At 56.6% G+C, this 12793-nt stretch overlaps 1 long non-coding RNA gene across 2 annotated transcripts; it reads left to right on the top strand.

Annotated features, from left to right (window-relative positions):
* The first annotated feature begins 1784 nt into the window (after nt 1-1784).
* LOC306643848 lies at nt 1785-7041 on the top strand. 2 transcript variants are annotated; one of them, XR_013759081.1, is made up of 4 exons: nt 1785-2262; nt 2655-2812; nt 3065-3975; nt 6800-7041. It is a non-coding gene; the product is annotated as an uncharacterized lncRNA (long non-coding RNA). The 2 variants fall into 2 exon arrangements; XR_013759082.1 differs by having other exon boundaries at nt 1785-2274.
* The last annotated feature ends 5752 nt before the right edge of the window (nt 7042-12793 follow it).

The following is a 12793-nucleotide window of genomic DNA, read 5'->3' as shown; positions in this document are numbered from 1 at the left end:
CTCAACACTGGCTCCCGCCTGCTTCCTGTCTGCCGAGTGGAGCCTCACCTCCTGGCGGGCCAGGATCTGCCTGCCTCGCGGCTCCCCAGAGAGGAGCGCTGGCTTGGGTTCTGGGCATCCACCCCTGTTCCCCACCCAGTTCTGCCCCCGCCACCTCCTGATTTCCCCCACAGGTGGCCGTGACGTCAGGGCAGACCTGCTTGGGGGACAGGGTGACTGCTGCATTCAACTGATCAGGTATTGGGCATTACAAATGGCAGCCTTTCCTTCACAGAGCAGTGCTGACTCCATTTCCCTGGAGTCCGGGTTCAGTCCATCAGTTAGACCAGCAACAGCAGCACAAGGGCTCAGGTGTACCGAACATCCCACCTGGCCTCTGGGCTCCGTTTCTTCTCCGTCCACCTTTTCCATCACTGGCCCCTCCTTCTCCACACAGTGTTCTGGTTTCTCATCTTCCTGAGGTCAGAACGTGGCGGAACCCCAGACTGTCCCTGCAGGACTGAGTCCCTGCTCGTGCCCGGATGACCTCCTCCAGACTGGTGGCTTTAAGATCCGTCTTTCTATGCTGACTGCTCCCACAGGTACAGCTCCGGCCCTGGCCTGGCCCCTGAGCTCTGGGCCTGGAAGTCCAGCTTCCTACTCAGCACCTGGACCTGGGCATCTAATAGTCGTGGCCAACACACTATCCAAAAATCAAACCCCATTTCTCCCGGAACCTGCTCCACCTGCAGCCTTGCCTGGCTCAGTAAATGTCACTCAGACCCAGGACTTTTCCTTGAAATGTTGCTTTTTTTTGAACAGGGGATTGAACACAGGGGTGCTTCACCACTGAGCTACACCCCCAGCATGTTTTATTTTAGACAGAATTTGACTAAGTTGCTCAGGCTGGAGTAGAACGTGTGATCCTGCTGCCTCATCCTCTCAAGTCTGCAGGATTACAGGCAGGTGCCACCGTGCACGGCAGTGTTGCTTTTACTCAAAATCCACTCAAATGTCAGAAGATTCTGTGGGCTCCACTTTCACATACTCAGCCACTTGATTTGCATGTCCGTGGGTGCTGCACACTTCTGTGCTGGTCACAGGCTGTCTCCCTCACCTCCCTGGCTTCCTCTCTGACTCCTCTCCTGTGGCTCCTGCCCCTGGGCTTCTTGTTCCTCAGACTCTGTGAGTCCACCCTTCTGGCCTTTGTATGCTGTCCTTTCAGCCTGAAATTCTCTCTGGTCTCAGCTTAAATGTCACCTCCTCAGTGAGCTGTCCCCAGACCACCTTCAAATGACAACCTTCCCACATGCCATCCCTAGATTTCTCCTCTTTGGGTGAGTGTGTGTTTGTTTTTTGCAGTGCAGGGGCTAGGCAGGGCCTGGTGCATGTGGGGCACATGCTTCACCACTGAGCCGCCCAGCCTGCCTGCTCACCTTCCTTTTTTCCCTCACTCCCTGTCTGTCTTTCATTTCTGTGGTACTGGGAAACTGAGTACCCAGATGTTGTCCCACTGAGCTACAGTCCCAGCTCTTTTTATTTTTTATTTTGAGACAGGGTTTTGCTAAGTTGCTGAGGCTGTCCTTGAACTTGCAATTCTCTGGCCTCAGCTGCCCTAGTGAATGGGATTACAGATGTGCCCGTTGTGCTTTTGATAGCATTTAGTCACCATCTGGCACATCGTGTGTGTGTGTAAACATGAATGTGTGTGCCTGTGTGTGTGTACACACACGTATAAAATGTCTGTGGGAGGTCGAGACTGGAGGATTGCAAATTCAAGGTCAGCCTGGGCAACATACTGAGACCCTGTCTCAAAATAAAAAAAATTTAAAAGTTGGGGTATAGCTCAGTGGTAGCGCACCCCTGGGTTCAATCCCCAGTCACCACACACACATACAAATCTTGGATATGCAAATACGGTTAGGAAGAATACTTTCTAGTGTTTTATAGCACAATTGGGTGACTGTGGTTAACAATGACTTACTATATATTTTAAAACAGTGAGAACAAAGGAGACGAAAACCCCAGTGACCCAATGTACTCCTTACATACTGTAGACACGTGTGGGAACCGCCATACCGTCCCCCACACGTGTGCATGAGCACTGCATGTCAGCTAAAACACGTAAAGTGAAATACCACGCATTTCTCGGTTGTGAATTGTCTGCCTCTCCCTCCAGAATGTGGAATCCTCGGGTGGAGACTCGGGGCGGAGTCCCCTCAGCTCAGCAGGAATGAACACTGACCAGCGAGGGAGGCTTGCAGAGCCTCACTTAGTTCCTAGGTCCTCTAACCAGTGACCCCAGGAACCCAGGCGGCAGGGAGGGGGCCCAGCCAGGGCTTAACCAGTGGGAAAGACCAGGGCAGTGGCCTAGCCTCCACCTCACGCCCTCGCAAGGTCAGCCTCGGGGGCCATGCCGCACCAGGACTGGCCCAGACCATCCCGAGGGTGCCCCGCATGGCCTCTCCTGCTCTCGTCTGTTCTGCGGAAATCATAATCAAGTTTATGTTCTTTGCATAATTATGGCATGATTCCTGTGCCGCTGAGAAACCAGGAATACCCGTTCAGAAAATGGAAAGGAGCAACCATCCATCACCCAGCTTCCAGAGACTACTCCGGAAACCATGCGACATTTGTGCCTAACAGAGGTGAGGCTGCCCAGGCTCCAAGCCCAGGCCAAGTGACGGCGGCACATGACAGGCGTAGACAGCCGGCTGAGGCTAGGAGAAACCAGGAGGAGGCCTCCCCTGGCAGAGGCCAGACAAGCAGAAGGACAAGGCGGACCTGAGGGGAGGTGCCCGTCTGCAGGAGCACCTGAAGGCAAGGTGGACAGGTGAGGGAAGGTGTGCAGAGCTGAGAGCAAGTCCAGGGCAAGGCGCTCGGGCAGGGGAGTCGGCCTGGGCACCCTGGCACACTGAGGGCACTCAGCCAGAGGCCAGGGAACCTGCCGGCACCAGGAGAGGCCTGAGCCCCCTGCCCAGGGCATGGCAGGGGCTGGGTGGGACATGGCTCTGAGGAGCAGCTGGGCTCGGTTCTGGATCCAGAGACTCGACTGGGAGCATATCTGCACACCGCCCTGTCCTAGGGAGCTGGTCAACACAGACGTTGCCCTGGGAAGGAGGGGACCATGGGCAGAGGAAGGAGCGAGGACACTTCCCCACCAAGACCTGGAGACATCCCCAGACGCCAGACCAGGCTGCACTCCCTGCTGCTGCGAAGGGCCCGTCCAGCAGGCCTGCTCACTCTCCTGCCCCTACCACCTCCTCTGGAGGAGGTGCCACCCCCACGGCCTCCACCCTCACGGCCTCCCCCACCATGCCTCCACATCCATAGCCTCCACCCCATGCCTCCACCCCTACGGCCTCCAGCCCCATGGCCTCCAGCCCCAAGCCTCCACTCTCCGTGCCGTGCTCTGTGCACTTGGCCATGCTGCATCAGCTGATCTGCCTCCACGCTCAGGGACGTCATTTTCCCACATCTTGCCCCCAGCCACATTGTCAGCTCCAGGGCACTGACGCCTGGAGCCAGGCAGTGGCCACACCTCACAGCCTCACAGTTGCCCTTGACCTGATTCCCCGCTGCTCCCTGCCTGCTCCTGGCTCTGTCACTCCCCACCCATGGCTGGACTCCAAGCTGACCCTGGGTGTCCAGGTCAGACCTGCTGGCCAGGGCAGGTGTAGCCCTGCCAGGACACCCAACGCAGACTGCCCCTGGGCCGGCCTCAGCGTGCCCACAGCTCTCCCGGCCCCTGTCCAGGTGCACACTCTGGTTCTGCGGCCGGGGACGGGCTGGAGGTCTTGGGTTTCTAGCCAGCTCTGGGGCACACGATGGACCACAGTTTGAATGAGGCGTGGGTGACCTCTCCTGATCCAGTTTTCTCAGACAGGGCTTGACCACTCCTCAGGGCCACCGTGGGATCAAAGGAGTTTGGAAAATAAACAAAACCCAAAGTGGAACCAACACCGGGTGCACCACCTGACTCAGGTGAGCAGCCAGGTTAACACGCAGCCCAGGTCGCCAGAGGCTCCTCCCCAGGGGCTCCAGGTCGGATGGGATGGTCTGATACCTGTAAGCAGGAGGAGGCAGGAGGGTGGAACAGAGGGAGGCCGCAGGGCATGCCGGTCCAGGAAGCCTGGCAGGACACCTCTGGGAAGACACAGGCCTGGCCTCCTCGAGGGCCACCCCATCCTCAGCAAGTTTGTGTTTTGTGCTTTTTTTGTACCGGGAATTGAACCCAGGGGTACTTTACCCTTGATCTATGTCCCCAGCCCATTTTATTTTTTACTTTGAGACAGGGTCTTGCTAACTCGAGGATTTTGCAGTGTTGCTGAGGCTGGCCTCGACCTTGTGATCCTCATGCATCAGCCTCCCAAGTTGTTGGGATTATAGGCTTCGCCTATAGCCACGCCTGGCTTCAGAAAGCAAACTCTGTCCCTGGAAGCCGATCAGAGAGCCACAGTCTGTGCTGCCAGCCCCACCGGCCCAGCCCCAAGCCCATGTTCTCCTGTGCACTTGACCCACCGTGCTCGGGAATCTGGTGCTGCCCTGACCACATTTCCCCTGCCCTCCTGGGTTTGCGAACATCTGTACCAGCAGCAGCTGCCCATGTGGGCTTGTTCTGCCTGACCTGGCAGGCTTCCGCCCACAGCCACCTCCTGCCAGATCCGAGGGCTGTGCCACCTGACTGGCTGGGTGCCTGTGCCAAGGGCCTGCAGGGTTGAAATGATTCCCAGGCTTCAAGCCCAGAGGTGGAAGAGGGGCGAGATGATTTGGGGACATTGAGCCTTGGGGCTGACGTCTTGGGACAAGAGAGTGGAACTGTCCCCCAGGCAGCAGAATGGAAATTGCATGGAGGTGGGCAGGACAGAGGGTGGAGAGACATCTGTGCAGACGTGATCCCGCGCACAGAAAAGAGCAGGCCAGGGGCCAGACGGTCATAAAGGTCTCTGTCCACCTTGCAGCCAAAATAAACTCCTAGGACGAGGTGGTTTTGAGCAGATTCTCAAACCAGCTCTTCTCCCTCAGGGCCCATCAGAGAGGTGAGATAGAACGCTGAGCAGGAAGGCAGTTAGGCTTGGGTCCCACAGTCCCAGTTTAGACTCCCCCGCACTGGGAATTGAACCCAGGCGCTTTACCATTGAGTTACATTCCCAGTCCCTTTATATTTAGAGTCAGGGCCTCGCTTGGTTGCTGAGGCTGGCCTTGAACTCGTGATCCTCCTGTCTCTGCCTCCCAAATCTCTGGGATTATAGGCGTGGCCACCATGCCCATCTTCCGTTTAGACTCCTGATGCCATTTCCAAATATGATTATGTGTACAGTGACAGAGAAGCCGTTTCTCACCCACTAGCACCAGGGGTCGAAGTTTTCTGCAGACATCCAGCTTCTGCCTAAGAACTACCGGGCCTCTCCTCTCATTTCTGCCCTCATGACTGACCAATAAGATGTGCAGAGTAGAAAGAGCCCTGGAGTTAGAATCAGAACCCTAGATTTTAACTTCCTATTTCTAGCTGTAGTAGATCCTAAGGGACCATCTGTTCAAAAACCAAAGACCCACTGCTTTTTATTCTTGTGCTAATGATTGAACCCAGGCTCTCCAACACACTCAGCAGGTGCTCGGGCCTGAACTACGTCCCCAGCTCCAGACATCCACTGCTAAAGATGGCCCTTCCTCATCTCCTTGGCCCTGGGAGCCACCATGCTTGTTAAGCCCGACTCCGTGCCCCGGCCACACCATTGGTCTTGCTTGGGACAGGACTCTACTCCCCTTGCCAAGATCACTGGGGGACACTGGACTCAAATTTGACAACATGTCACTTCCTCAGGGTTTTTAGATTCAAGTTCAAAGTCAAATGTATTTCTCCACATAAAACTTAAACGTATTCAAAAAGAGCAGAAATGAATTCAAATTTCCCCTTTGAGATCCACTAAAATGAGAAGTAGTAAAAACAAAACTACAACAACAACAAGAAAAATGCAACCTGTAAATGAACGAAGGAACAGAACAAAGAAAACGTGTGTGTCGCGTGGGTCGGGCCCTGGGTTCCAGTCAGCACTGCTGGAGGCCAGCACCGGGAAGGCCGGAAAACCAACAAAACCAACGCTCAGCCGCGGAGGGAAGAACCAAGAAGCAAGCCATTCAGACCACAGGAGCCCTCGGCGGCCTGGGGTGGGAGGCGGAGCCACCTGAGGTAGGGTTAAGGGTGGGCTGTGGGATGCACCCCAGGAACAACCAGATGACAGAGAGTGCCAGCAAACGGCGGCACTGGAGAGCGTCGCCTCACGTGAAGCCAGGCAGCCTCAAGGCCAAGGCCCGTGTGCACGCCATCCTCTCCTATATGGAGGCTAGAGAGGAAGCGGAGGAGGAAGACTGGTGTGCGGCTCCTGAGAGTCAAAGGGAGACAGGTAGAATAGAGGAGAGGGACCAGAGGAGGAAAAGGGAGAGGAGGGAACGGATGGACTGATTATGTCGTGCATGTGTGACTAGGTAACAAGTCCCACTGATTCGTATAATTATAATGCACCAATAGAAAACTTTAAGTGGGCCTAAAGGCAGAAGGACTGATTAAATGTCTATTTAAGAAGGAGTTAGCCAGGTGCATGGTGCGCGCGCAATCCCAGCAATTCAGGAGGCTGAGGCGGGAGGTCACAAGTTCCAGCCTCAGCAACTTAGCGAGACCTGTCCAGCTGGGGTGTAGCTCAGTGCCCGAGTTCCCTATGTTCGATCCCCAGTAGCAGAAAAGAGAGAAGAAGCAGTTAGACCCCAAGTCCCTCCCCACTGTCCTTTAGAGAGCGGCGGTCCCTCCTCAGCCCCAGCGAAGACACGGCCTTCTGTAGGGCGGATGAGCGAGTGTCCTGTCTGGAGACACGAGTCGCAGCTGAGGGCACAGGAATCCTGTCAGAAGTGGAGGTTCTGGGAGGGCCACCTGCACACTGAGGAGGATGCCCTCTTCTCTTCCTCCACTTGGCAACCAGCTGAGGCCGCCAGACTCATCCCTCCCGCAGAGCCTGGCGGGGGGGGGGGGGGGCTGTCCCAGGAAATCTGACCAAAATGAGGGGCAGGGAGCCCTATGGAAGTGACGCCAGAGGCCAGTGCGTCGGCCCAGCCAGACCCCTCCACAGGGAAGCCAGCAGACCAGCGGGGCGTCAGCAAAGTCCTGGCGCCCTGCTTCTAAGCATGTCCCCAGATGGCCCCCTGAGTCCTCAAGGCCACCTGTGTCACAGGCCTAAAGAACAGCCCACGAGAAGGGACCAGGCCGAGGGGCCTGCGAGAAGTCTCTTCCAGATGAGACCCAGGGAAGAGCACTGGAGCTCGCCGAGAGGTCCGGGTTCCTGGGTGTGCGGACAGCCGGGGCCTGAGCTGGCAGCAAGCAGAGGCAGCCAGGCGAGGAGAGCAGGGCTTGACTGATCCTGGGGTCAGAGAGTGCGGGAAAGGGACCCAGGGCCACGGGACGGTCAGGGCCTTGGTCAGTCATCACCCTCCAGACAAGGCCCAGCCCAGGGCCCAGCGCTCTTCCCGGGTCCCAGGAGCAACATCACCGGCTCTCTGATCAGCGTCGTCTTTTGTTTAAGCTCCATGGAGGTGTTCTCTGTTGCTTGAAATGGAAAGGATGACAGTGGCCATCACGTCCACCTCTGGGCAGCAGGCTCTGATTCTGTGGGGCCCCCAGTGGAGGCCCGTGTCCCCTCCAGCTTTGCCCCTGCAGCCTTTCCACCTGGCCCGCCATACCCACTTACCAAAACCAGACTTCCTCTGGCGGGGGTGCAGGCGGGCTCTGAGTCACTGTGAGGATGGCCAGGACCTGCCCAGGCAACCTAGGGAGGGCAGCGGGGCCGGGCTCTGAGCTCCCATCCTCAGACATGATTCTTGTTCCCCAACCTCAGACTTCCGGCTTGATTATCTCAACTTTAAATTGCAAGTTGATCTCTAAAATAATTTATTGCATGTTAGACAAACTGCGATTTGATTTTACAAAATCAATAAAATCTAAAACAATAAAAAAGTACAGACAGACCAAGTCTCCAGCAAATGCTCCAGGAAGCCCTGACTTTTGTCCTGAGTGTGACAGGAGTGGGAAGGGACAGCAGGCACATGGCTTTGGAGCCACTCCACACTCCACAGACACTTGGCAAGCCCTGACCAGGCAGCATTGTGCTGGCCACACCTAAGGCTAAACAGCCGAGTGCGTTGTGTGTCCTTCAAGGACGAGAGAAGGAGGGGACCAGAGGGGACCTCTGCCTGCTCCACACGGCTTCCAAGCTTCTGCCCTCACATCCATTCCAGGCAGAAGGAAGGACTGTCTCGGGGATGTCCCTCCACCTCACGGAGACTTCCAGGAAGTCCCACCTGCCTGTCAGCGTCCTGAGCTCAACCCCAGGACACACCTAGCTACCAGGGTGCGCCCGCTAGTGTGCCGCACAGCCTCTGAGGCAGGGGTGAGTGGCGCCGAGCGGGGCAGGTGCCCTCCCGCAACGCACTCTGCTGCTGGGCCAGAACAGCCCCAGGTAAGACGCACAGCGCTCGCACCAGGAGCCACTGCTCTAAGGGAGGCGTGACTAGTCGGCCGGCCCTGAAACCACCAGAGAACGGTTTGTAGGGACGTGACCCAGGTGGTGGAGGGAGTGAGAGCCACAGCGAAGGGACGCAGAGCCAGGCAGACAGGAGCAGGAACGCAGGCAGGAAGCGTCCTGGCTCAGGAAGGGCCCGCCCGCGCAGGGAGGCGTCCCCACCCGAACGCTGGTGAGTTTTGCGCGTCCTTAAGTGGCTCTGTCAGAGTCTTCCTGGAAGACGAGGCCAGGCCATGGTGGTGGTGGCCGAGAGCCCAAGAGCCCCAGGAGAGCCGGCTGCTGCAGGGAGAGGAGCTGCCCAGCACATGGCAGGGGATGGCCTGAAACCAGACCTTCAGGCTCCCACGCTGCCTGGGACAGTGGAAGAAGGGCAGGGGAAGGCGGTGGCAGGGCCACCGGCCCAGGGGCCGGCTGGTGGGCCAGGGACACCCTCCAGGACCTGCCCCAGGCGGGAGCTCAGGCCACAGGGAGGAGGCAGTCTGGAGAGACAAGTTGGCGGTCACAGGTTGGCAGAGGCAGGAATGTGCGTCCCATCCCCTCTGGCCCAGCGATTCTTCTAGAAATCTCTCTGAAAGAAGAAATCAGAGATGCAAGCAGAGCGCCAGGCTAGAGCCAGCCCCTCATTCCGGCTCCTCGGGAGGCTGAGCAGGAGGATCGCCCATTTAAAACCGGCCTCAGCAACTTAACCAGACCCTGTCTCAAAATAAAAAATAGAGGGCTGAGGATGTGGCTCAGTGAGACGGGCCCTGGGTTCAACCCCCAGTATGAAAATAAAGTTAGATTATAAGATGAGGCCAGTGACCAGGACAGACCACATTTCAAACTGACTTCTCCTTCACACCCCTGTCTCCAAACGCACGCTCCCGGGTCAGGGCTCATTTCACCCGGTGCTCAGGATGTAGCAGGTCACTGTGGTCACCGCCCAGAAACTCCTTCTGAGGGCTTCCTTGGCTCTGCCTCCCAGCAGCCCTCAGCACTGCAGCAGAGCAGGGACCGGACAGCAGCAGGCACCGCGAGGCGGCCACCCAGCATTTCCACGCTGCTGGGCGGGGCCTTGTCTGCACGCAGGGGCTCAGGCTGGCCCTGCTTCTTGCCCCTTGGAGCAGGAGGCGGGCACAGGAATGGCCACCATGCGCTGGGTGCATGCCGTGTTGCAAGCTCACACAAGGAACACAGCTCATCGGTGGAAGCCATTGCCACCCACAGTCACAGCTAGGTCTGAACACACGCTTCAGTGGAAAAACCAAGCCACAGAAATACGGGCCGGGGACGTCACTCAGAGCAGGCAGAAGCTGCCAAACGCAGCGTGGGGAATACACTCCAAGAGAGAGACTCTGAGGGGAGCCCAGGGGAGAAGTCCCCCCGCTCAGTGGTCACCACCGCCGGGCACCGGGGAGACCTGCACGGGAGCTCCCGAGGCACTGACCAAGTTCATTTCTTCTCAAGCTGGGCAATAGGTGCATGTGTTCATTTTTGTCACTAAGCTCTATATGTGTTCAGCACTTTCGTGTGTGTGTGCGCGCGCGCGCGCTGGGGCTTGAGCCAGGGCCTCATGTGCTGGCCAAGGACGGTACCACAGAGCTACACCCCGTCCAAGCATGGCCTTCTGTCAGCACAACGTTTATCATTTCAATAAACGGACGGCTCGTTCTCTTCCCCTCATCTTTAAAAGATGGAGCTGTTTCTCCTTTTTCTTTCTCATTCTTTGGAGGGTTCTGAGGGTGGAGAGAGAAGTCCAAGATGCTTCGCCTCTCCTCCACTCTCCCCTTCCTGGGACTCCGCTCGGGGATTCAGTACTTCACTGCCCAGCAAGTGAGAGCTCAGCTCTGCGCACCAGGGTGTTGTGAGCTTCGGGTTCCGTGGGCGATGAAGAAAGCCAGTCCGTGACAGCTCCAAGCAGCTCTGTGATTCCAAGACTATTTAGTTTTAACCCCTTGAAAGGAAGAATGACAATAGTTCAGACATTGGCCACACCGTTGGGAGGGCATGGGGGAAGCGGCCGGTGCCAAGGCGATCGGGAAGCAGCATGGAGAGGAGGAGGGAGGCCTGCTGGTGGGCCTGGGAGGAGTCTCACCAGTCCCGGCAGATTGGCACAGCTGCCAGGCAGGGAGTTTTGCCCCCTCGGGAGCTGGGCATCTGTGGGTGCCAGAAGAGCAGAGCCCCAGGATGGCTCAGCCATGCCCAGAAGAGACTCCATATTCCAGCGTGGTGGACGGCAGGGTGGAGGTGGTGCATGGATCCAGGAAGGCCCGCACGTGTGGACTTGGTGAGGAGCACAGCGAGGCGCTGGCAAAGCCGGTCGGCCAGGAAGGGGCAGGATGAGATTCTCTTTCAGGGCCTCCTGCTTGCTGGAGGACGCTCTGCTACTGAGCTACACTTCCAGTCTCAAGCAGGGGAATATCGATTGAGAAAATACGTCATTAATAAAGTGCTACCCAGGCACAGTGGCACACGCCTGTAGTCCCAGTGGCTCCGGAGGCAAATCATAACCAGACCCAGCAACTTAGCAAGGCCCGAGGCAACTCAATGAGCCCTATCTCTAATGAAATATAAAAGGGCTGGGGATGTGGCTCAGTGGTAAAGCACCCCTGGGGTCAACCCCCAGTGCCAAAAAAAAAAAAACCAGCTAGTAATACTTCTACAATTCATTTAAAGGAATCTATACTGTGTTAATTAAGTGCATCTACATCAATTATAGCAATATGCAAAACATGTTTCGTTCTCTGGACTATAATTGGAACATGTAAAAATTCAGAGTCACTTGGCAAACTTCCTGCCCAGGTCCTCCACACTCCTGGGCCTCAGGACACAGATCAGGCAGCGCTGGTCCAGTTAGCACTAACATTGGATTGTTCCTGACGGCAGTTAACAAGCGCAGCCTCTCCCCACAGGTTGGTAAGATTGTGTCCCCAGCATGGGGGATGCTTGCCTTCCCATCTACTAGGAAGGGACACACGTCCAATTCAGCAGCTTTTACTCCTAACCACTGAAATAGACGCAAACATAAAGGTGGAAGGTCTGTTTTGTGTGTCCTTGCATCCCTGGGACCCAGGACAGTGCATGAAGTGCGGTAAACGTTCAAAATGGATTTGCTGAATGAAGTCTGCATTCCCTTTTACAAGTGAGGACGAGAGGGCTTGGAGATGCTAGGTTGCTAGGTCACCACCGGCCCAAAGGCAGGGCTGCTGCACTTACCTTCTCTCTGGCTCCCAGAGAGGCAAGGTATATAAGGATCACATTGCCCTCAAGTTCCTGGCTACAAAGTAAACAGCTATTGAGAGCTTAATGGACTCCCTTTAGAAGGCCTGCCTCTGCTCTGCATCATTTCCAGAACCTAAAACAATGCAGAGCCCAGCCCAGCGGGTGGTTGTGTTGCAACACTGAGAAATTCGCACCTGGCATCCCTGAAACCTGGCTCAGAACTAAGAGGAATTACCGTGGGATTTTCCAAGCTCATGAACCATAAAGAGCGTTTTCATTAAAACCGACCGTCTAGCTTTGCGGGCCTCTCTCCTCCGTAGGAGTTTGGTGGGGAGGGCTCCTGCTTTCACAGGCCACCTGGCTCTCTTCCTCCTTACCTTACCTCCTTGGAATGTTGGCCAAGAAAACCTGGTCCTGATTCCAGCCCCTTCGCTACACCCAGCTCTGCACTGGGCACAAATTCCTTTATAATACCTTACTCCACAGTCTCCAGAAGAATTGGGAAAATTAGGTGCCACGTCTACAGGCAGGGTCCCGAAGCAGGCACCCTCTCTCCACGGCTTTCACCCCTGCATCCCATCAGCCCAGGGCAGGAAACACTCAGGGAGACCACTGTGTGCACTCGACGTGTGAGGACTCTCTCTCCCTGTCACAATCCCCAGGGGACACCATAGACGACCCTCTGCCTGGCATCCCATCCTGCCCCATCCTGCCACGCTGCCGGTCAAGGGCAGGCAGACAGGGCAAGGAACTGAGGTGTGGGCACGCAGGCCGTACCCTGGTACCCTGCGGGTCAGGTAGACCTGGCGTGGACACACGTGCTGACAGTCTGGAAAGCACCTCCGCAACACGTCTGTAGCCACTCACCCCAAGCCAGCTTCCTGCTGGGAGCTGCCCGGTCATGGTGTCTGGACGCGCTCCCTCCTTGTCAGTCATCCACCCCTGCAGGGCACTGGCTCTCCACCTTGGGTGGATCATCACTCAGAGCCTCATGAACACTTTGGACTCTTCCCAGAGAAACACACACACAATTGCCAAAGACCATG

The sequence above is a fragment of the Sciurus vulgaris genome (genome assembly GCF_902686455.1).
Source record: "Sciurus vulgaris genome assembly, chromosome: 14".
Classification (NCBI taxonomy): domain Eukaryota; kingdom Metazoa; phylum Chordata; class Mammalia; order Rodentia; family Sciuridae; genus Sciurus; species Sciurus vulgaris.
Note: the sequence above shows the minus strand (reverse complement) of the source record. Positions and strands in the feature narration are given on the sequence as shown.